Source organism: Lagenorhynchus albirostris, chromosome X, assembly GCF_949774975.1.
Source record: "Lagenorhynchus albirostris chromosome X, mLagAlb1.1, whole genome shotgun sequence".
Lineage (NCBI taxonomy): Eukaryota > Metazoa > Chordata > Mammalia > Artiodactyla > Delphinidae > Lagenorhynchus > Lagenorhynchus albirostris.
In genome coordinates, this window is record NC_083116.1 from 27,676,774 (window position 1) to 27,691,834 (window position 15,061).

A 15,061-nucleotide genomic window follows, 5' to 3' on the forward strand; every position below is an offset into this window, starting at 1 on the left:
AGAGTTTGAGTCAGAAAATCTGAGGCCTGAAAATTTGCATTTCTATCAAGTTCCCTGGACTAATGCTGATGCTGCTGGTGGTTTATCTTCAGTGTATCTAGCACTTGACTACATACTTTATATACTGTCATTTATTGTTCTTCAGTTGATTTATGAACATACCGGATAAGACTTTATGCTGGAAAGAACAGAAAACCCAATGCAAACTGGCTTAAACAAAAAGTGGATTTATTTTCTCACTTAACTGGATCGTCCAGATATTGGTTGACCCAGTAATTCAGTGATATCTTCAAGGACTCAATTTCCTTACATCTTTCTGCTCTGACATCCTCAGTGGCAGCTTTATCCTAAAACTGGTTCCTCTCTTGGCAATAATACAGTTGCCAACCACAATTAAGGCTACATATTTCTTACTAATATCCAGAGGGACACACAGAACATCTTAGCAGCATTCCAAACAAGAGAACTAAAATTCACCCTGATTAGGTAGCCTGAAGCAAGTGGCCTGTGAAGGACAGGGATGGATATCAGAAGAAAAATCTGAATATTGTTAGGAAGAGAACGTATCCCATAAAGGCACCCAGCAAACGTCTACTACACAACTCAGCCAGAGTATAAAACCAACTAGGGTATCATCTATATCTCTTATACCACACAGGGAACACTCAATAAATGGATGATTTATTGCTTTTTAAAAAATAATTCTATCAACTGATTTGGAAGTATCCTTGTAGACTGGATAATCACTTAACCAAATTTTGTTCTTGATCAACCAATTATTTGAACTTCATGCAAAAAATGTTGGTAAGAGTGTTCTGTAGTTTTCTTATATTGGGTTGGCCAAAAAGTTCGTTCAGGATTTTCTGTTACGAACTAACCTGAAGAAACTTTTTGCCCAATCTAATAGATCTAAGTTAGCAAGCACCAGTTCAGACTTTTCTGTTACGATGTAAAAAATTATTCTTACTTGTTTAAAGAGAATCAGATATTCTCATGGTATTTTTTATTTTTAAAATTTTACTGAAGTATAGTTGATTTACAATGTTGTGTTAGTTTCTGGTGTACAGCAAAGTGATTCAGCTACATATACGTAAATATATATTAAATATTTATATATATATATTCTTCTGCATATTCTTTTCCATTATGGTTTATTACAAGATACTGAATATAGTTCCCTGTGCTATACAGTAGGACTCTATTGTTTACCCATCCTATATAATAGTTTGCATCTGCTAATCCCAAACTCCCAATCCTTCCCTCCCCCATCTAATTCTCTTTAAAATGAATTTTTTTATCCAAAACATTCATGAAAAACTAGTTCCACTACCTCAACCAAATGTCTGGGGTCTGACTATTAGGACAGCTCTTACTGCTATGTACTATTGTAATTGTTAGAAAACTCTATATATTGAACTAAAAATCAGTTTCCTTAGAACTTTTACTCATTGATCTTAATTCTACCATTAGAGGCTATGCCAAACAAGTCTTTTTTAGGGTACTGCCCATACCTTAGGGCATATATTTGAATGTAGGTGTCTTATACACTGGAAATTAACAAGGCCATTTTTCATATGCTACTTTGAAGAAAAACCAATTTGGGAAAACATGGTAAGCTATTATATTAGTTTACTGAGCTGCCATAACAAAATTCCACAAACTAGGTGGCTTACAACAACAGGAATGTATTCTCTCACAATTCTGAAGGCTAGACGTGCAAAATCAAGGTGTTAGCAGGGCCATGCTCTTTCTGAAAGCTCTAGGGAAGAATCTTTCCTTTCCTCTTCCTAGCTTCTGGTGGTTGCCAGCAATCCTTGGCATTCCCCAGCTGCATCACTCCACCCTCTGCCTTGGGCATTACATGGCCTTTCTCCCTGTGTTTCTCTTTTGTGTCTCTGTGATGTGATGGCAAAAGAGGCAAGAAAGATTTGAAAGGTAAGAGGGACTCAAACCCACCATTGTTGGCTTTGAAGATGGAAGAAGGGAGCCAAAAGCCAAGGAATGCAGGTGACCTCCACAAGCTGGGACCGTCTGTCAGCTAACAGCCAACAAGAAACTGAAAGAAACTGAATTCTGCTAACAATCTGAATGAGCAAGGAAATGGAATCTCCCCTAAAGCTTCCAAAAAGGAACCCTTCTGAAAACTTGACTTTAGTCCACCAAGAGCCTTGTCAGACTTCTGACCTACAGAAGCATAAGATAATAAATTTATGTTGTTTTGAGGCATTACGTTTGTGGTAATTTGTTACAGCAGCAATAGAAAACTAACACAGTAGGTAAATAATAATAACTATAATAGTTATATTATTATTATCATCATAATCACCACCACTACCACCACCATCGACAGACCAAAAAGACAATAATAAGTCTCAGAAAAATTAAGTATTATTCCTAAGGTCACATAGGTAGTAGGTAGCAGAGCAGAAATTTAAACAGAAGCATGCCTGATAGCAAAGGCCATGTTTTTTTTAATCACAATGGTATACTGCCCATCCCAAGAAACAGTGAGATCCCAAAGAAATAAGTCTTAGAAGAAATAAAAATTACATTAACCCTGTGCATCTCACAGAGTACTGACAGCAATGCCAGTAAATTTAGGCAGGCAGCTTTTCTGAGCTTTGAAAATATCTGACTTCAAAAGCAGCGTTGACTTTTAGAATAACTGTAGCATGAGCAAATGTTTATTTGTAACCCTTCTTCTCTCCCTTTCTTTTCCTTAACTCCTTCATCCCTCTCTCCAATATCCCACCAACCTAAAGTATCTTCACAGAACAAATGGCCAAGAATAAGCAAAATGATCCTGAAAAGTAAGTTGGGGAGATTTGCTCCCTTTTCCAAAATCTTAAAACTTTATAAAGCCACAGCAATTAAGATGCGATAAGAAAATAGGCCAATGGAATGGAATAGAGAATCCAGAAACAGACTTATGCATATATGAAAACCAGATATATGACAGAGTTAGCCACTGAAGATAAAAAGAGTAAGAATGAGTTATTTAATAAATGGTTCCGGGATAACTATTTATATGGAGGGGAAAAAATGGATCCCTACATTACACCATACAAAATCAGTTGCAGGTCAATTAAAGAAGACTCCATTTGAAAGACCAAACTTAAAAAAAAATGTAAGGGAAAATATCTTTTATGATCTCAGGTTAGGGAAAACATTTTAAGCATATCAGAGAAACACTAATCATAAAGAAAAAGATTGAGAATTCTAAAGCATCAAAATTGACAAGTTGCGTATCACAAGACACCATAAAGAAATTAAAAGGCAACTTACAAGCTTAGAGGAAACGATTGTTAAGTCATATAACTGGCAAAGAATTAGTTTCAAAAAGATATAAAAAACTCCTACAAACTATTAATGAAAAATACAAATTGTTCAACAGAAAAATGGTCCAATGATATGAACAGGTATTTGACAAAAGAGGAATTATAAATGGCCTATAAAACATGAAAAGCTGTGCAACCTCACTTGTAATCAGAGAAACACAAAACAGAAACATAATGATATGAAGTTTACAACCACCAAATTGGTAATAAATTAGAAGTCTGGGGGCTTCCCTAGTGGCGCAGTGGTTGAGGGTCCGCCTGCCGATGCAGGGGACACGGGTTCGTGCCCCGGTCTGGGAAGATCCCACATGCCGTGGAGCGGCTGGGCCCGTGAGCCATGGCCGCTGAGCCCGCGCATCCGGAGCCTGTGCTCCGCAACGGGAGAGGCCACAACAGTGAGAGGCCCGCGTACCGCAAAAAAAAAAAAAAAAAAAAAGTCTGTTAATAAGAAGTGTTGGTGAAGATGAGGAGCAACAAAAACTTTTACACTCTGCTGATAAATTGATATGAACTCTTTGGAAAAGTTGAATATGCTTATTCTCTATGATCTAGTACTTCCTCTCCTGTATACATACCCTAGAAAAATTCTTGAACATGTACAAGACACATGTACAAGAATGTTTCATAGCAGCACTTATAAATCTGAGAGCAAACCAAGTATTCATCTATAGGAAAAATTTATAATATATTCATACAACAGAATACTGAAAATGAATAAAATACATGCAATAACATGAAATATCTTAGAAATATAATGTTAAGGGAATAAAGTCACAGTATTATTCCATCCCCACAAAGTGAAAGACATGCGAAAGTAAACAATATTTTGTATAAATATATATACATACGTGATTTTTAAAACTGAAAATAGAAAGAGGATGATGAACACACAACTGAGTATAGTGCTTTCCTTTCATGAGAGTGCAGCAGCTTTCAAGTGGGCTGATAATGCTCTATTTCTTAAGCTAGGTGGTAGACATATGGGTGCTCATCTATTATTCTTTTGGATATACGACATGGTTCATTATAAACATTTTATACGTCAGTTGAGAAAACATGTATTTGAGGAGTGGTATTGAAACTGTGCTTCACTGAACTGCCTAAAAGACAACTATAAGAGGGGGTGAAAGGATGCCAGAGCTGTGGGAGTGTTAAGGAGGTAACACTCTGGGCTCCCCTACTGTGACTTCACTCAGAGCAGCTGCACCCTTCTGAATACAGAAAAAGGTTTGAAAACCACTTCAAGCAGGATTATTTTGCAAAAAGAAGGGTGTACACTAAGTCACAAGGTACCCTGGTACACATGTATTTGCTTGTATGGCATTAGCTATTTGGCAGAAGGCCAAAGAAATCAAAAGCCTAAGTAGCAGTATCCACTGTATTTCAATTTTTAAAAAAGCTTAAGCACCAGTAGCCATTGCCCACAGATGACAAATTCAAAATAAAGACAAAACAGTCGTGAAATGATATTATAGGTCAGGATGAGAAAACTGGTGCCTACTTACACGCAACTTTTCAAGAATTCATCAATAATGAAATGGACAAAGTAACTTTTCCCTAAGCCTCTGCCCTTGATTCCTTCTTTTTACCACCTGTAAGCTTCATCATCATTTCCAACATCAAAAGGGGATCTATTATTCTTTTTAACCCTATCTCTGCTGCTCACTCACTCTCTCTGATAAAATGTCCCATGTGGCTATACATTTTTTCTTTTACAAAGTGTATCAGCAAATGTGAAATTTTCCCCAGCATCAATCATGGAGTATTATTGCAAAAATATTCTGATCTAGCTGTATGCTTCGGCAATTCCAATATCTAAACGGAGACCATCAAAAAATGCTTTTATGGCTTTTAATCTTTTTTTCTTTTCTCTGCAGCATTTTCAACCTGGTGCAACATCCCTGCTGACTTTTTTTGTTTGGCAAAGGTCAGCTTTGTGCCTTGGCGTTTCAGCAGAAATGAATAATCTGCTTAATGAGGGCAATTTCCTGCTCTGACCTACCCTTTAATTATTTTTTAATCATGTATTTGGCATATTTGGTCATGATAGTTCATCGCTTCCTTTGCAAAGCTGCTTTGTAAATAAGAATGAGAACACTTATTCTGTACAGTATGAAATGAAGCTATCACAGGGAGGGTGAGCCTCACTTTACAGTAGACTAGGTTCCCAAAAGGTGGGTACAAATGACATTTCTGTATAACCAGCCTTATCTTTCCATAAACGAATATGATCATTTCTAATATGCTTCATATCCATCTTGGAGTAGTCATCACTACTGATTATTTGCCCCTTAATTTTTGATTTACTAAGGTCTCTCCTCCAAGTTGTTAACACTCTATAAACATATATCAAATATACCAAGAGAATATAACATTTAAAGAACAAAAATGAGAAATTTGGGGATATGGGAAGGCATTTTATAATGTGACTAATCACCTCCCTAATTTGTTGGGGCTTTTAACTTTGAACTTTCATGCACAGATAAATACTCTTATATACAAATACCATTATAAAGGATCCTGTATAAAAAAGGTTTCCAAGTCCTACTGGATGACCTTGTATTGATACTCAGTAAAGGAGCCACTCTTTATCGTGCATCACAAACTAGTGTACCAACACTGAGGGGAAATCCAGCAGTGTGTGACACATATCCTGGCACAACTTCCTGGGATTTCACTATTACTCAAAGACTTAGGGGCAGGGAGAGATTCAAGTAATTTAACTAAGTAATCAAAAGCATTATTTTTTATTAAAACAAACATTCTGAAAAAGGAAGTTATATTCATATAATATTCCTATAACTTAAAGTACAACTATTTAGAGAAATATCTTGCTTTCAGAAGTACTTAGAACTCTGTCCCCCCTTACCCTCACAGTTTTAGTAAAGTTTTCTCTACCATTAGGGGTACTTTGTCAGAAAAGTTTGAGAAGCTAGATCTACAGCATCTCTGACAAGAAGCTTTCCAGTCTCTATTTGAACATTTCAAACGATGGGTGAGCTTTCACCTCCAAAAAGCAAAGCACTGCATTGTTAAAAAAAACAAAAACAAAAAAACCTTTAAGGATGGGCTGGCTGCCTTACCTGCTCGGGCTTCTGCTTTCATGTACTACTGCGCTTGCCCATGCCAGCACACACACACACACACACACACACACACACACACACACACACACACACACACACACACACACACACACACACACACACACACACACACACACACACACACGCTCTCCCCTCCCCCATTCCGGATTAGTCTCTTTTTCCAGTTTAAGTCTATTTTTTTTCTTGAAGCATAACAAGAGCAGCCTAAGCAACCTCGGCACCAAAACTCTTCAAATATTCACTCTCCTTCTGCCCGACTTTCTCACTGGAAAGGAGGTTGGTAAGACGAGGTCAAAGGTACAGTGACCTGGACGTACTTCCGCTTCCTGAACTCAAGAGAGTACGGCACACGCGCGCCCTGGGTCAGTAAGGTTGACTTCCGCTCCCCTCGTGCTCTGAGAGCTGAATCACGGAGCGCGCCCAAGGATTCGATCATAGTGCAGAGGACCGGTATGACTCCAGTGCGTAAAGCTTTTAGAAATGAACAAGGATGTGTTGAAGATGTTTTTTGGGACTTTCAGATAAACATCTTAGGTGAAAAGGATGATACCCCAGTGCATTTCTGTGACAAATGCTAATTGCCAATTAAAATCGATGGGCAGATGATTCCATGCAAGCATGCTTTTTGCTATGCCTGTGCTATTTTACATGGAAAAGAAGGCAGTAAGATGTTCCCAGGCTGTAGTAATCCTGTGGAACGAATTGAGAAGCATACGCGAGATTCTCTCTTTACATGTGGCACTGTTCAAGGATGCAAGAGACCGTGTTTGTCTCAAAGAGACTTAAAGGCTCATATCAACCATGGCCATACAAGAGCTGAAAATTCTGTTGCCCGTACTCAACTTGAAAATGTTCATTCTGCATGTTGTCCCACCACCAACTGAAATCTGATCTTATAACGCCGCCAGATGAGCATCATATGAACCATATTCCGCCAAAGCAATACCTTATGATACTACTACCTCCTTTGCAAAGTGTTCGCACAAGCCATATAATCTGCCACAAGAAGATATTAGTGCTCCTCCAGCAGAGTTCACTGTCCATGAATTCACCTCTATATTTTTCAGTGAGTCAGGAAGCTGAGTCAGAAAACCTTTACATTTCAACAAGAAAACATAGCAATTTAGTAACTGTCCCTATTCAGAATGACTCAAATTCGGGTACTCGAGAACCACTGCCTCCTGCCTCTGCAATTGCTCACCATCATCCTGAATATCAGGGTCAACCAGTGGTTTTGAACTCTCATGGAACTATGCCTCCACAGCAATATTTTACCACGCTACCTCCTCTGCAATCAATAAGTCATCAAAGGCCACATCCTTCCCAGACCACAGGTACTTTTCACTTGATTCATAGCCACGCTTCAGGTGCATCAGTGACTTCTACTCCACCACCCTCTCCATAGACCTATTATTGCTCAGATGCCACCTTATATGAAATATCTTCCACCAGGACCTACCTCACCTCAACAGGGTAATCCACCTGTAAGTACACATACTTCTCACCATTATAATGCTCACTCTTTACCCCAGTTTACTGAAGATCAAGGAACTCTGGGCACTCCATTTATATAACTAGGGAAAATAAGTCATGTTATGTGGCCTGCACCCAGAGGACCACCCATTCCTCCAGGAAAGCAGCATCTTCCTTTCTCAAACCTCACTTCTTGGACTACACTTCCCAGATCAGACAAGATATAAACCATATGACCAGTAGTAATAGTAAATATTTTTAAACAGAAGATATGATGAGGGGAAAAAAAGTATTGTCAACCTTCTCATTAAGCTTTGACCATTTGGGGAAGGAAAAGCACCTCTTACAGAAGTGGCTATAAAACATTTAAAGTCTTGTCTCTTAAAATGGTTTTAAACCTTGATCTTGGGAGTGATTTTAAGTACTTTACTACAGTGCAGATAAGTGGCTCAGTTGAGATTAACTATGCTTTAACAACTTGGTTCCTCTAGTATGGTAACTTGATCCCAGAAGTGACCATTTGCAATATTATATCCTGGGTGGGGACTGTGTTCTGCTTTCAAAAGTGTTGTTTTTATTAAATCCAATGTTTAGTTTTTCTTGTGATACATTTTGTTAACCTGGGTAAAAAGAGTAAATTTCAATATGGTTGCAAAAGAACAATAAGGCCTTTGTACACAAATCTGTCTCCCTGTAACTTCCAACGTTCTTGTTTCTAGGCCCAAATTGCTTTTTCTTTACTGTAGCTTAGGCTCTGTGACCCAAACCACCTGCAGGCTGAGCTCTGCCCTGGATTCTAGACACCACACAAACCAGAAGTATTTAAGCAGTTCTAGCCCAAATCTGTCAAATCCAGCATCAAATCCCCCTTACTACTCCAACCCTGATCTTATGCCCCAGTTTTAATGTGCCATTGCCCCTTTCCTGTGTTAAAAGATGAACTGAGGCATATTAAAATTTTTAAGAGTTATGAATTCGAATCAGGCAGCTTCAATCTAGCAGATAGAAAGGAGCTCTGAGGAGCTGTATAAAACGAGCAACTTTTATAGGCAGAAGGGAACAGGAACAAGGAAGTTACCCTAGGCAAAAAAGCAGATTGGTTATTGCAAGGTTACTTTCCTTTAGGGGATGGCAGGGATTAGTTAGGCAGGTTGCCTAACTAGTGCTGATAAGGTGATTTCTGGCTGATTGGGTTAAGATTCCATTTCTGGGAGAGCCAAAGCTGTAATTAAGTCAAGTCTCAGTTTGGTGACCTGGGACTTAACATAAATGACTCCATTTTGTTGTCTTGTGTAAATGACTCCATTTTGTTGTCTTGTTTCTAACACCTGAGAGCCAGTGCTCACCTCATACTCAAGTTCCAGTTACTAAGGCTGTTTCTTCTTCCTATGTGTGAGTCCCTATCCAAGTAATATATTAGATAGTATAGGCTGTCTATGACTTTTTCTTGCCAGTGTAAGGGTAAATAAAATCTTAAAAATTAAATTTTCCCTAGTGCCAAAAAGTAGAGAACTTTCCTCCTCCCATTTTCTTTTAACATTTCCTTCAGAAAACTTGAGATTATAAATGCTAGCTCTGCCTCTGAAATATATGTAAATCTTTTTCAAAGCTAAATAAGCCTCTTGCAGTTTTACATCCCAGGAATGTCATTCCTGGGGCCAAGGAGCCATTTCTTTGAAAAGTGAACACCAAGAGTGGTACCCTATCTCCCTGTCTGTGGGAATTTTAGTTCCAAGATGTAACTTCTTGCTTGTAAAAAGGATGAGATTTTATTTTTCCTCTGGATACAATTAATGTGTATGTAATAGATTAACATATATATATATGTAAAACATATGTACATGTTAATGGGTTAACAAGTATATAAAAGGGTAAGAATTCTTTTTTGTCTCTGCAATCTACTGTGGAGGAAGAAATTTTTCTCTACCCTTCTGGCTGGTCTAAGAGTTAAATTGACATGAGACAGATTAACAGGAGAAAAATCACACAAAAGTTTAATTACATGGGAGAGACCCAGGAAAACTAAGTAACTGGCCAACATGGCTAAAGCCCTTACCTTAAATACCATCTTCAGCTAAAGACAGAGGATGGGGGTAGTGGTTTGGGACTTCAAGGGGAGGAAGGCAATTCACATGGAGATAGAAAAGCAAATGTTTGGTAAACAAATGTTTGCTGGGCCAGGCAGGCAGAGACAATGGGACACAGAGTAGACTCTCATCTTTAGGCCCTGCCTAGAGTTCCCCACAGCACACCTAGCCCATATTCTTTGCAGATAGCTCTGGTGATAACTCTATTCTGGAACAAACCCACTATCTACATTCTTTTAGGCAGTACGAGGGAAGGTCAAAGTTTCTTTTAAGGCCCAAAGAGTCTTAATCAGCTTAAATTAATCCTCATGCCAAAGAGACTCATTTTAGGGTGGCAAATTTTGCTCCCCTACAAATCTCTTTAGCAGATTGCCTATGCTGCACATCGCAGTCTGGTTTAATGTTTATCAATTAATAAAGCTATTTCATTCTTCTCCATGTTTTATAGAGAGGTCTTATTGGGTTGGCAGGAAGTTTTATGTTTGCTATTTCCCCAACAATTTGGCAATAAGGATAGGATCCATCCGGCAATTCGTTAATTGGGTGGATCGGCTGAAAGTCTTGTGGCCACACAAGAGTCATGTGAGAGACCCTGAATTATAAAAATTCTTTCTAGCTCTCTGCTCTTTTGGAATACTAGCCAGATGTGGATTACACTCTCCAAATTCAAGATTATATTATTGACTAAGTATAGGTGACACCAGTTCTAAAATCCCGTCAGGGTCACCATTGACTTTGCTGGTGGAAAAATATGGGAAGCCGGAAATGTTGCCTGCAGGTCTCCCACTCAAACTGCCAATACCTTTCTGTCACATTTGGAATGAGTATACATACGAGAATCCAGTCTTACAGTGGCCTGAGGACTGTTTCTTTTCATTCGGACAGATTAACATATTTACAGGGGTTCTCAGAAGTACCTCATTCTAAGCATATGAATTACTGGTATTTATCATGATTATCATTCTAAGGAGTGAAAAATTATTTGATAAGTAGGAAGAAAGATTGAGAAAAACTAAGAAATTCAAGAATTAAAGTCACCTTCTCTTACACAGAACTGCCCTCTCTTCTCTGCTATCCCAGCTTTCTCTCTGAGTGTCTTTATCTTTCCCTATTTCAAATCAACTCCTGGGAAGAAGGCAGGTGATCTTTTAGATGGGCGGTTCCTTCCATTAGACTTCCCTGCAGAGAGAGACAAGGGTACAACTTCTCCAGCTGTTAATGAATTATTTGCCCTGTTTGAAGGCATATGTTTGTATGCCTCATGTCCTAGCCTGACTCCACTTCACATCTCAGCCCTTGAATCCACCTCCAAGAGTCACTTAGCAAACACTCACCACGTGACAAAAAAGCAGACAGGATAGAAAGATGTCATGGGGGATAATTGAGAATTTGGGTAAAAGACTGTGTCCCTGTATGAAGGCAACAGGACAGAGTAGCTGCACAGGCCACATGGGGAAAGACAAAGGTGTTAGGCCTGATAAATATTCACATTGGAAAAAGAAACCAAAGTGCCATATAATCCTACATTTTTCTTGTCTCAATATAAGGAAAACTAGACCTTCCTATTCAGATCACCAGTGAAGCCAATACCATCGAGAAGCTATCCAGGCCTCCCAGGTAAGCCATGCGCCTCTCTCACCACTTGATATCAGTCATTTAAAGACTTCTTTTCCTGTGCCTGAAAAGACTCACAAAAGTACTCTGCAACATGTTTCCAGTTTGTAGCTCCATAAATGGGGATGTCCACTGGCTGCTACAGGGAATTCTGCAACCAGCAGACTTCACTCAGGTTGTGGAGCAAACATGCTGGGGACTAGAGGTGGCCCACTACAATGGGTATAGTGGCCAAGGGAACCCACCACTGCTGCGGAAGAACTAAGGGCTTTTAAAACCCATCAAGAAGGGTTGGTAATGGTGAGCTGGGAGACCCTGCCACAGTATACCCAGAAACAGGTGCCTCCCCACTTGATTTCCACTAGCAATGTGTTGCTTTCTCACAATTCACTGGCATGGATACACGGGCAGATCAAAATCACTCTCTAGTCCTGTTCACCTTTGTCTTGGCTCTCTTGCAAACTATCCAAACTCAAGTTAGGGAAAAGGTGATAGGTTGGCAAGGACAGACTATTTCTCAAAACTTAGCAGCAGCTACACAGTTTTGTGGCAATCTAGAGAAAGACAAAAAAGCGAAAAAAATAAAACACACAGTGTTGGTTTAACTGAGCAGCTATTTACTAAAGGGGATAACCCTACTCTGGTCAATCTATGCAGGGAGCAAAGGAAGAAGGGAAAACTGCATATTATTATGGCAAAAAGCCAGGATACTAGAAGAGAGATTGTAGGAAGAGACTCCAGAGAATGGAAAAATTCCAACAAGGGAATCAAGAAAACCCAGAAGGACAAAATCCTTAGCTGGGAGATAATTGGCAAATGGCTCAAAATTGACAGATTGTGGGAATCTCAGAGGTGAGAACTGGCAAACCATATTCTTCAATAACTTTCCCGCAGGCTAACCTATCCTTGCCTTTTCTGGTAGATACTGGTGCTACTTATTCTGCAATTAACTTGGAAATTTCTCATTTTGCATCTAGTGATAGATCAATAAAGGTTGTTGTTAAAAAAACAAAAAAAGTTTGTTAGTATTTTGTGTCAGTCTTCTAATTGTTCCTTTTCTTCAGTAGTTCCCATACAAATTGTTCCTCTGACTGAGGAACACGGTTTCTTACTTTCTCCTGATTCGCCTGTCAACCTACTGGGGAGAGACCTGCCATGCAAATTAAAGGCTATCATATTCTACACTCCAGCTGGAGTGTTTGCTGAGCTCCCTTGGAAGACGGCACCTGATTTGGTTACTATGTGCCAGAGCTGAAACAAACTGATGCATTGCTTTGGGCCATTACTTGGGAATAATGTTACTGGTTTAATTTGAGATAGAGAACCAGGAAAAATAGCTTACAAAAAGGATAAGCCATAGCCAGGTGTAAAACAAGATATCCTTTGTGTAGAACTCAATATGTAGGAATAAAACTAGTTATAAAAAACTAGGAGGAAAAAAGGAGGGATAATTTTCAAATGTACTCACCCTGTAATACTCCCATACTTCTAGTAAAGAAGGAAAATAAATTTGATATAGCTGACTACTATACAGATTTGTATAATTTCTTAAATAAATTTTCTGTTCCTTTAATCTATATAGTTCCTAACCCCACAGCTCTTCTGATTTCAGTACCATTGTCTGTAAAGTTTTTCACTGTAGTTGATCCATATTCTACTTTTTTTTTCTTTTCTTCTAGTGGATGAGTCTATATTTTTGTTTGCTTTTACTTATGAAGTCTAATGAAGTTAGAGGATTCCAAAAGGGTTTGGGGATTCTTACACTGTTTTCCCTAGTTGCTTATAAGAAAACAAAAATTTGTCCCACCAGGAGGATCTATAATTATTAAACTTATAGATGATTTTCTGATAGTTTCAGAAATTAAAGAGTAATGCAAAACTGATCCTTTGGCTTCACAGGAGCTCAAGGGCTCACTAGAAAATTTGCAATATTGCCAAACTGAAAAAAAAATATTTGAGGCATCTGTTATCAGCTAAAGGACACAAAGTGATAATGAGTCGGCCAATTATGTAGATGAAATGACCTACTACCAAAAAATAATAATAAAATAAATTTTAAAAAAATACTACTTAGAGAGTTTTGGAGACTAGTAAGGTAGTAGGGACAGGGAATTCCAGTTTTTGCAGAGCAGGCAAAACCTCTGACAATGCAATTGCATGATAATTCTTCAGATCCTCTAGTTTGGTCCCTAGAATCTCAAGAGGCATTTGAACAATTGAAATTGGCTACAGTCTCTTCCCCAGATTTGGCGATTCTACATTTTGTAAAACCTTTCCATTTTTTTTTGTCCTGAAAATACAGGTGCTGCTAGTAGAATTTCAACTCTAAAGTTGGGATTAGACTAGACCAATCTAGATGCCATGGCACTGGGAACCACACTTACTGAAAAGGCTCAAGCCCTGGCATTAGTTGATTGATTTATTTGAGTATCCCGTATGTGGTGATATTTATCTTACAAGTGCATAAGACCCAGCATTTGTTGGTACATTGTCAGACTGGCTATGAGCAAGCATTATAATCCAATTCTAGTATTGTGCTTGGAAGATGCAATCTCTTAAACCTGCTACTGTTTTACCAGATCCTAATCATATAGATGATGATTGTACAATGGTAACAGAAGAAAACGCTAGGCCCCAATCTGATTTATTTAATAATCCTTTTTTTAAAAAAAAACATGGAAGAACTTTTTCTTATAAATTTATTTTATTTATTTATTTTTGGCTGCGTTGGGTCTTGGTTGCTGCACATGGGCTTTCTGTAGTTGCAGCGAGCGTGGGCTACTCCTCGTTACGGTGTGCAGGCTTCTCATTGCAGTGGCTTCTCTTGTTGCAAAGCACGGGCTCTAGGCGCACGGGCTTCAGTAGTTGTGGCTCACGGGCTCTAGAGCACAGGCTCAGTAGTGGTGGCGCACAGACTTAGTTACTCCGCGGCATGTGGGATCTTCCCAGACCAGGGCTCGAACCCGTGTTGCCTGCATTGGCAGGCAGACTCTTAACCACTGTACCACCAGGGAAGCCTGATAATCCTTTTAAAGGCAGATTTTATAATGCTTACTTATGGGTCATTTACTAGAGACAAAAGTGGCCAATTTAAGGCTTTCTGTGCTGTGGTGACTTATCATGAAGCTTATGTTTTGCCTGCAATTAAGTTGGCACAAGAAGGTAAGTTAATAGCCATTACTAGAGCTGAAATTCTTGGTTCTAGAGTTAAAAGTAAATATATATGCTGTTGGTAAATATGTGTTTGGTGTCTGTCATGCAACAGGGCAAAATTAGAAAAATTGAGGATTCTTGATTTCTATGAGAACTGAAACATGTCATGGAGAATTAAAAGCTGATTTGTTAGAGGCTTTACAAATGCCTACTCAGATTATCGGTAGTCTATTACAGAGCCCACACAGGGCAAAATGACAATTTCTGAAGGCAATGATTTTGCTGAAAG

The 15,061-nt window shown here is 38.8% G+C and overlaps 1 pseudogene; it reads left to right on the forward strand.

Moving 5' to 3' along the window:
* The first annotated feature begins 6,872 nt into the window (after positions 1–6,872).
* LOC132513767 (E3 ubiquitin-protein ligase Hakai-like) lies at positions 6,873–8,161 on the forward strand (annotated as a pseudogene).
* The last annotated feature ends 6,900 nt before the right edge of the window (positions 8,162–15,061 follow it).